This window comes from Lissotriton vulgaris, chromosome 7, assembly GCF_964263255.1.
Source record: "Lissotriton vulgaris chromosome 7, aLisVul1.2, whole genome shotgun sequence".
In the NCBI taxonomy this organism is placed as follows: Eukaryota; Metazoa; Chordata; class Amphibia; order Caudata; family Salamandridae; genus Lissotriton; species Lissotriton vulgaris.
In genome coordinates, this window is record NC_141695.1 from 113127922 (window position 1) to 113145619 (window position 17698).

A 17698-nucleotide genomic window follows, 5' to 3' on the forward strand; every position below is an offset into this window, starting at 1 on the left:
TGCTGGGCACTCCCAGGGACGCTGGAGTGCTGATGGAATCTATGCTGGAGAGTTGGACACTGGTGTGTGTGGAGACGCTGGGAGACCTTTATGCGGACCGTGCCCTGCTAATCTTTGCAGACCTCACTGCGAGCACAGGCCTACCACCTGGGCAATTCCTACTGCATGCATCCCTAATGCACACACTGACAGTTGCCTGGGGTGACATAACTGAGGAGCTGCCAATGCACCACTTCATGCAATACTTACATGTCATGGGCAATGGCACACACATAGTGCACTGGTTGGCGCAGGCCCTTCTGACCCATACGCAACACTCCACCCTACAACTGAGAGACAAGTGGGCGACGGATAGAGGGAGAGATTGGACCGGCAAAGAATGGGCGATGGTGCTGGCTGGCCCGACTAATGTCCCACGCAATCCCCGTTTCAAGGTCTGCACCGCGCCTATCTATCACCCGATAAAATCAATAGGTATTTCTCAGTCACCGACACGGCCTGTTAGCGCTGCTCCCTAGTTGGAGCGGGCTTCTTACATGTGCTCTGGCTGTGCCCCAACATCCAGGCATACTGGGCCGTGATCACAGCACTACTCACACAATGCACAAATAAAAACGTACCACACACGTGGGAGACCTGCATCCTGGGACTCTATAAACAAACCAAACTAAGGGGGTCATTATGATTGCGGATTTTCCGCATCCTCGGGGCCGGCGGAAGCCACCGCCGGCCCCGAGGATGCGGAAAATCCGCAGCGGACTGACCAAAGACCCACCGCTAGATTAGGATGGCTGGTGGGTCCTGGTTTCCGTCCGCAGCTCTTCCGCCGCGGTCGGATTACAACCGCGGCGGAAAAGCTCTAATATGGTGACGGTGTCTTCCAGACAACGTCCACCATATTAGGATGGCCAGTAAAGTATGCTTTTCCGCGGCGGGTTTTCCGCCGCGGAAAAGCATACGGAACTTCACTGCGGGGCCCGTTGCGGGCCCCCTAGGGGAAGGGGGGCTGGGGGGTGCACATGGGGGGTACCTATGGTACCCCCCTGCATTTGCATGCAGAAAGCGGCAGGCACCGCGCGGTGCCTGCCTCTTTCTGCATGCAAATGCAATACGTGCATTTTTAACATTGCCTCGGGTGCAGCTTGAAGCTGCACCCGCGGCAATGTTAAAAATAGAGGATGTGACCGCCAGGGTGGTGGTCACATCCTAATTGCACAGGAGGGAACTCCGCATGCCATGCGGAGGTTCTCTCCTGCTCTGGGGTCGCGGACGGACGCAAGTCCGTCCGCGATCCTAATCGACCCCTAAACAAGGTACCGACTAGATTTTGGGACCTGGGACTTATTACGGCCAAACGCCTACTCACCAAACGCTGGAAGGCCAGTGAACCCCCACATATCCAGCATTGGTACACATCTTTTACCAACTGGGTGTGGGCGGAGAGCACAGTACTCCACCGAGAGGAAACGGCGGGACTCAGGAAATTCCCCATCGCGCATCTCTGAGATGACATCCTGAAATCCCTTCAGCAGGCTACTTTGGAACAGGGATTCACCTGAGGTGGCCTCCAGTGGGACCAACTCGCTGACACAGGATGCAGCAGCTACTTCATGTACCCATTGTCCCCTTCCCCTTCTGTAACAGAACCCGTGCCACAACTTACATACTTGTACAGCAGTTGAGATACACACACACGAATCACGCCACACCTATCGTCACTCACACTCAGGGTTACTAGCGTTTTTTTTTTCTTTTTTTGAACATCTGACACAGTTGTGCGGTTTCTCCCCTCTCCCGTCTCCCAGGAGACGAGAGCCCCGTCCTATGCCTTACGTGTAGCTGGCGCAATTGCCGCACCCTGTTGACACCACCCATACGCTCTTGCAGCTGCCCTCCTCGCACCCCCACTGCGCTCTCGCCTCACCTCGATCTCACATTATCAGACCCTATCTCCTGCTAAAACTCCCCCCCCCCTATTCCCGTGCAGACGGACGCCTCACCGTTTGTTAGTCCTTTTCCTCCCACTTCCCCCTGATATAGTTTGCGTTCTTGTTTACACGCTGGTTCTGTTTCCAAATCAGGACATTTTGTACTGTTGGTACAGCACCATACATTCTGCATAGATGATATTGGTAATTGCACTTCCACTGACACTTAATGCTTCCTTTGAGCTCACATGACACACGGTGCACCACACGTGGCCTGTGGGGTATGACTGAGGAACATGTTATCCTGGGACACACAGACAGTCCCACGCTGCAACTACTAATACTGACCCCCACTAGCAACATCGCCAATACTGGAGGGTGACGCACATGTCGAGACACCGGACACACCAGCTACAGCTACGACGGCCTCTTCCTGATTACACCACTACACGCGCCTACTCCTTTGTCTTGGGGCAATTCACCATTGACTTAACTATTCGCTATAGTGGTGTGTCACATGTGACTGATGTATGATTTTCATATTTCCGTTTTCACTGTTTATTGTTGCCATAGATGCTAACCATAGATGCTTGCGATCACGGACTGCCGATTGCATATATACGATTCCAAAGAATCATCACCACATAAAAACAGAAAAGCCATAGACATGTCTATTTTTCGAGACATACAATGTATGATGTGTATACGTGTTATTCTACCACGCCGCCGGACCCCAGGGTTGTCGGCTCAACGGCTGTGTTATCCCGATAACGTTGCATACAAGCTACACTCAATGCAGCCGGCCCAACGAGGTTGTAGGCTATGTGCTGTATCATTTGCAAACTGTACAATAAAGGTCTTCAAAAAAAATATGAGTAATGCTCATCTAATGCCTTACTCTCCACACGCCCATCAGGAATCGAGAAAGAGCAAAAACCATCAATCTGCAGGTATCATATCTCAACACCCTGAGAGCTTCTTTATGCTCTCTAGTTCCTAAATTCCGACATAACGGAATGATCCAGTAATTTCCACAGCTCGCATAAGCTGGGAAGAAAAATATAAAACGCTCTATAGTTTCCTTGGTGGCATGATAGGCCGGGCAATGCAGCTGATTGATCATCCGAGCCCACCTATTAGTAAAGGCATGGAGGAGCAAGGAACCATACCCGGATGTTCGAAGGAGTCCTTAACTGCAGAACTGGAGAAGTGTGGCTCACTGGTTAGAGGAGGCATACCCTGAAGCAGAGGTCAGACCCAGGACCAGGGTTCGATTCCCGACGCAGCAGGGTCTTGAGCTCAAATGTCCATGGACTCGATAATTCTCGCTTCGGTGCCCACTCTAAGCACGAGTTCACACTATGCAGCTCTGGGCAATAGCTTGCTTAATCTCCACAACGGCCCCCCTGTGGCGGGATGCCTGGCTTTCACCTTGGGGATACCCAGTACGGGTTATCTAACAAGTAAAAGCCAGGACGGGTTCCCAATGCAAGCGCCGAGATGCCCTAGGGTAAGTCGAGTGCTATATAAGAACACACATACATACATACATACATACAAGATAGGTATTTGTTAACAATCCCCACCTAGATCGACAGTGTAAGAGAGTATTTCTATGTTGCTAATATGCTGTTTAATTTTGACTTTGGAATAGCCCCAGCCTTAACTGGAGCACTACATAGGGTGGGGAGGCCAGTCTGTGTCAGTGTGCCCTTCATATACTTGAGCCAGGGAATTTAACAGGAGCCAGCTTGAGACAATACTTCCTCTAGGCCATGGGTACTCACAAACTTTCTCTCGGGGGCCAAATTTACAGTGTGGTTTATGTCCGAGGGCCGCACTGGTTGGGGCGGGGTCAGTGGGGGAAGGGGCGGGGCTAGAGCAACAACAAAAAATATGTTACTATGAGGTTGATCACAGGTCCCTGCAGCAGACGCCTTCGTCCACTGAGCCACCCGACACATATTATATATATATATATATCTCGTTCTTTCTCTCTCTCCCTCAATCTCTCTCCCTCCCTCTCTCTCTCTCTCCCCCTAAGTCTCTCTGTCTCCACCTGTCTCCCTCACTCTGACTGTCTCACTCCCTCTCTCCCTCTGTCTCACTCCCTCTCTCCTATGTCTCACTCCCTCTCTCTCGCTCACTCCCTCTCTCACTCACTCTGAATGTCTCACTCTCTATGTCTCCCTCTCCATCTCTGTCTCCCTCTCCCTCACTCTATTTCCCTCTCGCTCAATTTTCCTCTCCCTCACTCTGTTTCCCTATCCCTCAGTTGCCCTCTCCCTCACTCTGTTTCCCTCTCCCTCAGTTTCCCTCTCCCTCACTCTGTTTCCCTCTCCCTCCCTCACTCTGTCTCCCTCCCTCACTCTGTCTCCCTCCCTCACTCTGTCTCCCTCCCTCACTCTTAGCGGCTCCCTCACTCTTAGCGGGCTCCCTCACTCTTAGCGGGCTCCCTTACTCTTAGCGGGCTCCCTCACTCTTGGCGGGCTCCCTCACTCTCCTTCCCTCACTCTCCTTCCCTCACTCTCCTTCCCTCTCTCTCCTCCCCTCTCTCTCCTCCCCTCTCTCTCCTCCCCTCTCTTTCCTTCCCTCTCTTTCCTTCCCTCTCTCTCCCTCACTCTCCTTCACTCTCTCCTTCCCTCACCCTCTCCTTCCCTCACTCTCTCCCTCCCTCTCCCTCCCTCCCTCACTCTCCTTCCCTCACTCTCCTTCCCTCACTCTCCTTCCCTCTCTCTCCTCCCCTCTCTTTCCTTCCCTCTCTTTCCTTCCCTCTCTCTCCCTCACTCTCCTTCACTCTCTCCTTCCCTCACCCTCTCCTTCCCTCACTCTCTCCCTCCCTCTCCCTCCCTCCCTCACTCTCCTTACCTCATTCTCCTTCCCTCACTCTCCTTCCCTCTCTCTCCTCCCCTCTCTCTCCTCCCCTCTCTTTCCTTCCCTCTCTCTCCCTCACTCTCCTTCACTCTCTCCTTCCCTCACCCTCTCCTTCCCTCACTCTCTCCCTCCCTCTCCCTCCCTCCCTCACTCTCCTTCCCTCACTCTCCTTCCCTCACTCTCCTTCCCTCTCTCTCCTCCCCTCTCTCTCCTCCCCTCTCTTTCCTTCCCTCTCTCTCCCTCACTCTCCTTCCCTCACTCTCTCTCCCTCACTCTCCTTCACTCTCTCCTTCCCTCACCCTCTCCTTCCCTCACTCTCTCCCTCCCTCTCCCTCCCTCCCTCCCTCGCTATCTCCTTCCCTCGCTATCTCCTTCCCTCGCTATCTCCTTCCCTCGCTCTCTCCTTCCCCCCCCCTCCCTCGCCCTCCCTTTCCCCTCGCCCTCACTCTCTCCTCGTCCTCACTCTCTCCTCACCCTCACTCTCTCCTTCCCTCACTCTCTCCTTCCCTCACTCTCTCCTTCCCTCACTCTCCCTCGCTCTCCCTCCCTCGCTCTCCCACCCTCGCTCTCCTTCCCTCGCTCTCTCCTTCCCACTCCCTCCTTCCCTCTCTCCCCTTCCCTCTCTCTCCTTCCCTCTCCTTCCCTCACTCTCACTCACTCTCTCCTTCCCTCGCTCTCTCCTTCCCTCACTCTCCTTCCCTCACTCTCCCTCCCTCTCACCTTCCCTCACTCTCTCACTCTCTTCTTCCCTCACTCTCACTCCTTCCCTCACTCTCTCCTTCCCTCACTCTCCCTCATTCACTCTCCCTCCCTCTCTCCTTCCCTCACTCTCTCCTTCCCTCACTCACTCTCTCCTTCCCTCGTTTTCTCCTTCCCTCGCTCTCCCTCTCCCTCACTCTCTCCTTCCCTCACTCTCTTCTCCCTCACTCTCCCTCCCTCACTCTCCCTCCCTCACTCTTCTTCCCTCGCTCTCTCCTTCCCTCGCTCTCTCCTTCTTCCCCCTCCTTCCCTCCCTCGCCCTCCCTCTCCCTCGCCCTCCCTCTCTTCTCGCCCTCTCCTTCCCTCACTCTCTCCTTCCCTCACTCTCTCCTTCCCTCACTCACTCTCCCTCCCCCACTCTCCCTTTCCCTCATTCTCCTCGCCCTACCTCGCTCTCACTCTCCTCGCCCTACCTCGCTCTCACTCTCCCTCGCCCTCACTCTCCTTCCCTCCCTTTCCCTCCCTGTCTCCCTCCCTCCACCTTGCCCGTGTGTGCCCGGGCTGAGACTGGGCAGGCACACACACAAACACAGCCTCACCGGAGCACTTCACGGGTCTTCAAAAGACCATTCGTTTGTTAATGAGGCTTTGTCACCTCTTAGCCCCCCTGCAGCCCCACTCTGACTACGAAGGGAATCGCCCGGCCCCCACAGAGCAGCAGTCCGAGTCGCGCTGCCGCAGAGGTGTTTGCTGACACTGTAAACAATTTTTTTTTAAAACATGGCTACATGTCTGCAAGGTCCGGCGGGCCGCCAGGGAAGGCTTGCCGGGCCTCCACCGGCCCGCGGGCCGTACTATGAGTACCAGTGCTCTAGGCCTTGTCGATAGTCTAATAACTCGAGGCTAGCCCAAATCCTCCTCCAATAGGGGCTGCAGTCCCAATCTGTCAGAGAGCTCTCTAATCCCATAATCTAACCGCAGTGAGAGCAGAGGAGTACTAACAGGTAGGCCCACCAGCTGACGCATTCAGCAATTTTCAACCATTGCCAATGGAGTCGCACCCAGATGCCACCACAACTGTACACCAAAAATGACTGTCACCAAGCCTGGAGGCTATAGATCTGTAGGGCCGGCTGGATGGGGTGATACTGTGAGCTACACGACAACTTTAAAATGCTTCCCACCGCTTGCTCCATTTTTAATAGTTGTTGCGTTAGATGAGCTTGCTACCCCAGGTGTTCAGTTCGTTTTATGCCTAAGTACACAAATGTGTGCACATGTTCTAACGGATCCCCTGCTAGAGTTAACTGATTCATGGTTGAGTAGGCAGGTTTCAAAACCTTATAGTTGGGTTTGCTCTTATTAATCTCCAATCCCTTCATTTTACAGAAAAACTCAAACTGGTCCAACAACCTCTGGAGTCCCATGGGGATTTCGAGAGTAATAACGTATCATCAGCATACATGAGGATAGGAACTCTCATGTGTGTTTGTCCGGGTGGGTCATTATCACACTGTCCATGAATTTTACAAGGCCATTGAGTGTAAACTGCGGCGGGGGAATACACACTCCCACCTGACTCGATGACCACTGGAATGCAATCAGTTAGCTCACCTGCGCTACCATGCCTAACCTGGGCATAGTTATTAATTTCTAATGCCTAATAACGAATCCAGTAGGTTTCACTATGCCATTCCTAAGGAGTTTGTAAAAAAATATATTTTATCTGTATGCATGATAAATCATATCTATTAGGATTGGGAATTTCTAGTGGAAAGTTTCAAACTCTATAAATATGGGATCATCAAATTATTTCACTTATTTTTTTAAGGCTATTTTTGTGCCAGGTCTTTTTAATGCTTCCATTTATAGACATGCAATCTTGAAGTGTATGATAAGGTGCAATCTGAAACTTACAGAATTTGTCTCCAGCAGAGAATCTTTTATTTTACCTTTTGGGGGATTTCGTTTTTATTATAATAGCACGGCAAATCAGAAATGTTAAAGTGTCTTACCTTTTTATTGATAATAGTATTATCAAAATATGGATGTGTCAAAGAAAATCATCAGAACTGTAAAGCACAAACAGCCATATATTGCAAGAAGACATCTGGCAGCGCAAACCATCCTTATATTCTTGAGAGTTTATCAGGACTTGTTTTCACTCAATAGCACTCTTTTCCATTTAAAACTAGAAAACTGTACTTCAAGCTTGACAAAACTGCATTGAATTGTGAAAAAATATAAAAAAAGAAAGAGGGGACTGATTGACGTTTTAATTAGGTCAGTTTTTCCAACCAGATACAGTGGTAAGTATGTGTGTGTTAAATAAACATCTGGCCTTGCTTGATAATGGGAGGTAATCTCTTGTGCAGATTTAGACAAAATAAAAAAGGTGTTATATATTTGTGGCAAAATATATTAGAATACATTTAATACCTAAGTTTTGAAAAAGGCCCAGTAATTCGGAATGAAAGATTAAACCCTTTCTATAATTAATTCAGGATTGCAAAAAATAAGCATGTTGGCATGAATATGTCCTTTCTGCTTGTCACTACACAGAAAATGAGAGGAGAAAGAAAAGCCATGTTGTGCTTTAAACAGCTGTTTTAATAATGCATGTGACCTAACTTTCCTTTCCCTCCGCTGGTGGCTCTGGTGGCAGGCATTGGGATGTAAGAAGTTATAATTGTTGAGATCTAACATAAAATCTTTATAATCGGCGTCACAACTATCCAAATATAAATACCTTTCAGACAGTGTTTCATAATGGGATTTCAGAATCCTGTCTATTACTGGATAATAATGATTCAGTTTTCGATGCAGTCATTCTACAATGACCCAGACTGGAATATTTTGTGATTGCCCCACCAATAGATTGTGACCCCAGGTTTTAAATTGAGGGGATTTTTTGAGGAGGCAGCCCCTAAAATATGCACAAGTCCCCATGGCGCAAAACAAGTACACTGACTTTTTTCTTTGTCCAGTGCAGCATATGGCATGGGGTCATGGGTCAGCCTACTCCAGCTGCTGGCTAACTTCACTGTGAGTGATAGTTTTTTTTTCTTTTCACAAGGAGTACATCCTCATTTAACATAGTTCCCTTAAGTGCTGGCGAACTGAGGACATATGTGATTTTTTGAGACCAAACATATATGTCTGCTTTTAGCTAATTTACTTTTCTTTGCTTATGTGGGCCTGGCAGCTTCTTCAACAGTAAATGTTTAGAGCAGGCTTCTCCAACTATTATCTTGTGAGCTATGAGCTACTGGTAGCTCTTCAGCTACCTATAAGTAGCTCCCAGTGTCCAGCCCAGTCTACTAATTTAGAAGCTTTTGCTTGGATGAATATTATGTAATTGTAATTGTAATTGCATTTATATCACGCTTACTACCACTGACGAGGCGTTGAAGCACTTTTCGGTGAGTAGCACACTGCTCCGGGACCCACAAAGGATTAGTGGTGAATTAGTATAGTGAAAATATGAAAGTACTTTGAGCGCTGGATATGTTAGTCAGTTATGTGGCTTGAGAGGGACAGTGGAGGGATAGAAGAGGGAGAAAGGTTTGCATTTATATAGCGCTTGCTAGTAACGTAGTATTAGGAAAATTAGCAGGCACCTTGAGGTGCGTACCACAGGGTGCAGGGATGACTCACACCTCTTATTTCCCCTTGGGAGCATGCATTACAGCTGCTTTACAGCTGTAATGCATGCTCTCATAGGGAAATGTAGGAAACAGTGTTTGGTTGCATCCTAAATCGGCGGGCAAGACCGTTGACCGGGTGTCTGTTAGTCCCAGGACTGTCAGTGTCGGGCGGAAGGAATTCTGTTCAAGATCGAAATAGGCCGATAAGAAGTACATGTGGGAGAGACCATGGGGAGTGGCTCGAAAAAGGGACACACATAATTAAATAGCAGGAGTTTAGGGATGAGTACGGAGGGATTTTGGAAGGGTTAAGGAGGGATTCAGGGAGGGACTTGCTACCACCCACACAAGAGTAAACCCATTGCTATCCACAAGCGGAACTTCTAAAGGTATTACAGCCAAAAGGGGCCCTAAAACAGTAATCAATCACTCCAGTTCAGAGCTTGAGTAACTAAAGCACCACAGCACCACATATAGCCAAATACTGGTACTGCTACACCCTTTCATAGAAAAAAAGTAAAAGGAAGTATCTTAAAAAAAAGGGAAATAATGTTAAAGGAAATTAAAATATTTAAAATATGTTTTAGATATAGTAACCTTAAATATATTTACAAAATACTATGCCACCCTATTTAATACCATAGATAACTCTCGAAAATATCACATCTCTAAAGTCAATAAAAATACTGAGGAAATAGAATATACAAAAAATAAAATAGAAGAAGAACACTGAAAAACACACTAAACCATGAAGTTATTGAACATTTCACTTAAAAGAGAAATCTACTTGGACTAATTTTCTCAAACCCATTTAATTTAGACCATGATGCAGAGATTTTATTGTAATTTGCCCTTTTCAATTTATCTGCACATTTGAAACTTTTTTTTAAAGTTTGTAATATTTTCTATGGAAACATAACAGGTATTTTCAAAACGAATACTCAAGTTGTGTCAGCTGTCCCATCAAGCAAACTAATATTAGTTAACAAAGACTTTTGTAAATGTCATTTAAATTCTTGAGCTACAGTGGAAATGGAATATATCTCAAGAAATACCTCCGTGAGACAAGGGAATAAATTGGGGCTAAAGGAACCTACAGCATCATTTACAAGGAACTGACGCATCTGCAAAGATGCGTCAGTTTCCTTGCGCCACCGCTAAATATCCGTGTGCCACCATGGATGCGCTGTATTTACAATACAGTGTTCCATGGCAGAAGGATTAACAGATGAGTCAAAAATTCTGACGCATCTTTTGGCACAAAAGTGACGCATTGCTGGAGTTGCTCATGAAAGTGATGCAACTCCTGCACGGGTCAACAATAGATAGGTGAGTCCCATTCAAAAAGCCCAGCATCATTCCTTCTGCTTGGTCTTAGCAAGGGTAGGGATTGATTTTGATGCAGTGAAGGCGTAGAATGGTGCACTGAAATGTTGTAAATTTCACTGCCTCAGTTCTACATGGCTTTTTGCATGTAAATGCCCACCCTGAATACATTATACCTGACACAGGTCTAATGTGGCACAGGGCTTTACAACGTGACACATCTCCCTAGAGGCATCACGTTGTAAATGGGCCTCAATGTGGCGCATTGTTTACTCCACCACTACGTCACAAAAAGTGATGCCACAGCTGTGCACAAGTGTCAGAAGGGAGGGGCTTGTTAATCTGTCCCCTAGAGTTTATGGCATTGTTCAGAGATTAAATAGTCATTTATATGTGAGGCACAGTGAAAACAGTTAGAGAAGAAAGCATAATGCCTTGTCGGTGGAGTCTCTACATGTCAAGGTCTACCAGGCCCAGATCCTTTTAACCTGTATGATGGCTTTAAAGATTCTTGGTTTCTTTTGGCTGAATTCAGGTCTACTTCAATCTACTTTAAGAGTTTGGGGAAATTTAAAATCACATTGAATCATTAAAGTTCTAGGAAATTCTACTAGCAGTTGGATACTTGCCCACCCCAGCCAAGTATCCAACTGGGGGGTACCGACGGACAGAGCGGAGTCTCTAACATAACTTGAGCTGGTGCCGAGTGAGGTGAGGCTTACCCCTTGTTCAGCAATTATGCAGTTCAGTCATTATGCTTATATCAAGGGTCAGAACACTAATACAAAAGCAGTAATACTGTATGTATGATTTTTCTTGTCCTATAGTGATTGCAGTGTCAAAAATATTTGTAGGTCCTGAAGAAAGCCAGGAAGACCATTTCCATGTGGCTGAAACCTTTCGACCGTGGCAAAAGTGACTAATTCCTAATTGTTCCATCTTAGTTTTTTCACTTCTCACATTGATTTTATTTGGAAAACATATGAGATACTGCGAAGAAGGGTAGTACACCATCTCTATGGTTTATCCTTTTTAAAACACTCTTTCACAGTTTTGTTTGCACTGCATCTTAGAGCCTATCTCAAATCATCCATCTTCTAGAACACAATCCCATTTGCTTTTTCCTTTTGTAAGATTCTCACAAAAGGATGCAACTCTCCTCCTGTTCTCTCTAATAATTAAGAGAGGCAGTAGAGGGTTGTCTGGGACCTCAGATGATGACACTGGGCAAATGATTGTGTATTGATGGGATGCCAATTATCCTAAGGTTATTCTGAGTACCATCTCTTTGCCTTTCCTTTGCTCTCTTTGTTTGATAGCACACTCAGCAAATAAAGTGAGTCGTGGTGGCCTCAAGATAAATATCTAGAGGTATACGCTTAGCATTTTTTCCAGTCTTATGGATTCTAGTTGGTTTTGGGAGTATTAGAATCAGGGAGATTGAATCCTCATAAGACTTTAAACTTCCCTCAGACCCTTTTTTATTATATTTGAGTAAAATATCTATCTATTGTTTCCACGACTCTGAAGAACAGTTTTACCTTGGGGAAACAAAGTTGTTATATTTATGCGGTTGTCAGAAACTAATCCCTTCTTGTTCATTCAAGAAAGTTTCTAGTGACCTCTGAGCTAGCTGGCACTCACAATTAAGTCTAATATATCCGATAGAGACATAGTAGACCTAAGTCCTATGTCACATCTATAGGATATATTATTCCAATGCGCAGAGCCTATTGGGAATATAAGAACTACACGACATGGCACCCAAAGTTTGGTAAGGCACTAATTTAACGCTAGATACAAGAGTAACTCAGTCGTGATTTTCACAGAGACTCCTTTTCCCGTAACATACTCCAATAGACGTCTGGAGTGGGTAAAAGGATAAAATATTTGCCATAACTGAGTAGGACAAAAAATCCTATGTATTAGTTTTTGGTTTGTTCAACGTTGAAGGATACAGTGTTCCAAAATATTGTGCACCTTATCTTTGTTTCCTTAAAACTTGCTCTGCAAACTTTCAATAAACAAAATGTCGGATAGCGACACTGAGAATGATGGAAATGTAAGAACTGCAGCCCAACCGGGTTTAGACGTTACAGGTTTCCAACAAAAGGACCCGGATGCTATAATCATCCCAGAAAATTTAAGGAAAACCATCACTCTAAAGCTTATAACAAATGGCCTATCATTAAGAGGTGGTAGGGTACTTTATGTCATAGAGGCACACGAATATCGGCAGACAGAGGTATTCTACTCATGGTTTGTCTTCCCTGAAGCAAATCCAGTAACACATGTGTTCCACTTCTACAAAGTAGAGGAACCTCCAGCGGAATACGTTCCTTTTGAGGACATTGAAATTCCATTATCATACCAAGAGCATGTGCTCTGATTTTAAGGCGCCCTACAACATCAAAATCACATTACCAGGCTCGGTCCACTAGGTAGACCAGGAGCAACATGGCTGGTACTACCCAGCTATACACCACATCCTGCCATTGAAGAAATGTCAGGTCCAGATCTATTAGTTCAACTAAAACAACTAATAAAAATACATAGACAATTGGTTCAATATGTCATGTGGACTCTAACAGTCCAACCTCCTATCAGGATTCCACAGCAAACCTCTCATTAGTGAAACACAAATAAAATTACACCACAGATTATACAATCAGTCATTGGTAAATTGCCAACAAAACGGGAACAAATTCCATTCTGGTTAGCTCAAAAGATTACTCAAATAGAGGCAGTATTTACAGATAGTACACCTCATGAGAAACACAGAATTTTAACAATCTGTTTACCAATGGGGATTGCACCACACCTGGAGGACTGCGACACTTGGGGTACAGTCTTTGCTGCAATCTACACAAAAACACATGGTGTTCCATCTATGGGGTAATGCCAGACATCCTGAAGCAGTTTCAAAATGAATGCGGGCCAGAACCTGCTTTAAATCTGGGTATGAAATTACTTAAAGATTTCAAACAGGTCTCAGCTATAATATTAGCTAATATTAAAGGTAAAGCAGCATCTGTGGCGATCCGCCAAATATTAAAAGAGCTTGTTGTAACTGAGAAACCATATGAACTGGCCAGAGTAAGTAAAAAATCCTATGCAGAACTAGGTAGAGACAGTTTGGGTGGGAAACCAGTAAAGCCCTAACTAACAGAAAATCCTGAAAAGGTTTTTATTACAAACACTCTCACTTCTCCTAAAAAGAAGTGGGAAAATATTAGACAGACACTTCCTAAAAAGAAGCGTTCTCAATCCAGAGGTAGGTCTCCTCAAAAGGAACCATCTGAAAAGAGGTATATCCTCAGGAATAGGGATCATTTGAGAAAACCTGATAGATATCTAGATACAGATACACGTTCCTCTCGTACCTTTCAGACTTCCTCACAGAAATCGGAAAGAAGAGGACGGTCAGAACACAAGGAAGAACGTGTGAAGTCCAAAGACGATCAACACGTTCCAAAAAAATAAGAAAACCCAATTCACCAAAAAGAAGGTAGCAAGTCTAAAAATCAGACATGTCGAGAATCTTGAGGACACAACTCAAGAACGGGCAGTGGGCCCAGACAATGCTGGACAGCGCAGCAGAAGTTACCATAGGTCGCAAGATCCTGAAGGATCATCTGGAGACAGTGGATTTGAATGAGTACATTCAAGTTGAAACTGCCAATACCAGGGTTAGTGAACCCCATAAGTTATATGGAGTTACACTCCGGATGGAGGGGGACATAACTAGGAAAATAAAAGCTCTCTTTTGGGAGAAGCTCACTAAGGGTTGTTGTATAGCGTTTCAGGACCCTAGTGTAATTTTCTCGATTCATACCCTTATATAGGTATAAAGTAGTGTATCCTTATATAGGCATAGAAATCATAATCATATTAAGACATAGCACATGTAGTCCTAATACGGCATGGCTACTTCCGCTAGTTCCGAAAATCTACAACGATTTCTTGGAAAAACCCGCCTTCAGCAGTCAGGGACTTCCCCCTGCATGAATATTAATTTATCCAAGAACTCATGGAGTTTTCAAAGAACTTAGGGCCATATGTATGAAGCTCAAGTGGGTTCGCAAACGCCGAAATTCTCAGAATTTTGGTGTTTGCGAACTCATTTTCGCTAAATGGTATGTATGTAGCAAATTTAAGTGCAAAATAAGGAATCGGAAATTTGCGATTCCTTAATTTGCGATTGCATTTAAGGAATCGCAAATTTTGCGATTCCTTAAATGCAATGTGTGAGCGACCTATGACCCTGCTCGCAGGCATGTCGCTCCACACGCTGCTACACGGCTCTGCCTGCATTGTCTTTGCCTAATCTTGTATTTTTCCCCTGTGCCTAACTTGCTTTCTTGCCCAGACTTGTTTTTATTCCCCTGTGCCTGTACTTGCTTTCTTGCCCAGATTTGTTCCTATTCCCATGTGCCTGTACTTACTTTCTTGCCCAGACTTGTTTTTATTCCCCTGTGCCTGTACTTTCTTTCTTGCCAAGGCTTGTTTTTATTCCCCTGTGCATGTACTTGCTTTCTTGCCCAGACTTGTTTTTATTCCCCTGTGCCTAACTTGCTTTCTTGCCCAGGCTTGTTTTTATTCCTCTGTGCCTGTACTTGTTTTCTTGCCTAAACTTGTTTTTCCTTCCTGTGCCCAGTTCTAATGCGGCCCCCGCCCATTTTTCCCACCGCTGCGTCCCTGCGGCCCCGCCCACCTGCAATGACATTCGCTGCCCTGCTCCCACCTCCCAGCTGCTCCTCCCTCCCACTTGCGGCCGCGCTCAGCGGGCGTGCTGCTGGCGCACCTAAGGCAAGCCCGTCTGTGCCCGTCCGTGCCTGGACAGCGCCCAGCGGCAGGATCCCTGGACACCACGAACGCCACGACACGCGACACCGCTACAATGACAAAACCCCCCACGCACTCAACACCGGACGATTACACACCTGCTTCCTGGCCGCCCTGAAGCGCACCCACGGAGCTTTCACCTGCCGGAACTGCAGCTTCACAAGCATCCGCCCTACCATGCTGCTGACAGGGAAAGAACCCAACCATCTCAGATGCATCCTTCTCAACACCCGCTCTGCCCGAAAACATGCTGTTGAACTCTGAGACCTACTCGACTCAACCTCCCCAGATGTCGCCTTCCTGACGGAGACCTGGCTAAACCCCGCCTCGGCACCAGACATAGCCATAGCTGTCCCGGAAGGCTAAAAGATCACCCGCAAGGACCGCACCAACAGAGCAGGAGGAGGAATCGCCATCGTCCACAGGAACACTCTCAGATTCTCAACCAACACCGATGACACCCTCAGCACCGACGAACGCCTGCACTTCCAGATCCACACCGACCCCAACACCACCCTCAGAGGAACCCTCATCTACAGACCACCCGGACCTCGACCACAGTTCAGCGACTCCATCGCCGACTTCGTCAGCACACACGCCCTCGCCTCCAGGGACTACATCCTCCTCGGGGACCTGAACTTCCACCTCGAGAACAATGATGACACCAACTCCACCACCTTGATCGACAACCTAGCCAACCTCGGACTCAGACAACTCGTCACAACACCCACCCACTCCGCCGGTTACACGCTTGACCCCATCTTCTCCGCAAGTCCCCACCTCTCCTTCAACCATACCTCCGAACTCCACTGGACCGACCACCGCTGCATCCACTTCACCTTCAAGAAACCCACCATGCAAAACCGCACCCAACAGATGCCTCACCGCTGCTGGAGCAAAGTCACCGAAGACCAGCTAACCACCACTCTCACCCAGAGCCCACCCGCCGACCATACCGACCCCGACACCGCTGCCTGCAACCTCAGACAGTGGATCAACGACTGCGTTTACACCCTCGCCCCGATCAAGAAACCCTCCAACAATCATACCAACAAAATGCCAGCTGGTTCACTAAAGACCTCCGGGCCTCCAAGCAAACCTGCCGAAAGCTGGATAAGATCTGGCTCCATGAACGAACACCGGACACCCACACCGCCCACAAGAATGCCACCCGCAGACACCATCACCTCATCATATCCGCCAAAAGGGCCTCCTTCAAAGACCACCTAAACAACAATGCGCACAACAACAAAGAGCTCTTCAACATCGTGAAGGAACTCTCCAGCCCCAGCTCCAACACCAACGACGTCCCACCCTCGCAAGACCTGAGCGACTCGATGGCCACCTTCTTCCACCGCAAAATCACAGACATCCACGACAGTTTCAAAGTCACAACCGCCCCAACAACCACTGAGACCTCCGCCCCCACAACCACTATCCGCACCAACCGACTGCTCTACTGGACCCTTCCCAGTCCGGGTTCCACAGCAACCACAGCACCGAGACTGCCCTCATTGCCGCCACCGATGACATCAAGTCCCTGCTGGAGAAACGTCGGCCCTCATCCTCCTGGACCTGTCAGCCGCCTTTGATACTGTCTGTCACCACACACTATGAACACACCTCCACAACGCTGGGATCCAAGAGAAGGCCCTGGACTGGACCACGTCCTTCCGCTCCGGCAGAACACAGAGCGTCCGCCTTCCGCTCCAAAGCCACCAAGATCATCTGCGGCTTTACCGAGGGCTCATCCCTCAGCCCAACTCTGTTCAACATCTACATGGCACCGCTCACCCACGTCGCCCATCGGCACGACCTCATCATCCTCTCCTACACCGATGACACCCAGCTGATACTCTCCCTCACCAAGGACCCCCACACCGCCAAAACCAACCTTCACGAAGGAATGAAGGCCGTTGCTGAATGGATGAGGAACAGCCGACTGAAGCTGAACTCCACAACGCTGGGATCCAAGAGAAGGCCCTGGACTGGACCACGTCCTTCCGCTCCGGCAGAACACAGAGCGTCCGCCTTCCGCTCCAAAGCCACCAAGATCATCTGCGGCTTTACCGAGGGCTCATCCCTCAGCCCAACTCTGTTCAACATCTACATGGCACCGCTCACCCACGTCACCCATCGGCACGACCTCATCATCCTCTCCTACACCGATGACACCCAGCTGATACTCTCCCTCACCAAGGACCCCCACACCGCCAAAACCAACCTTCACGAAGGAATGAAGGCCGTTGCTGAATGGATGAGGAACAGCCGACTGAAGCTGAACTCTGACAAGACGGAGGTCCTCATCCTCGGATTCAACCCTTCGGCCTGGGACAACTCCTGGTGGCCAACCACACTGGGAACTGCTCCAACACCCAC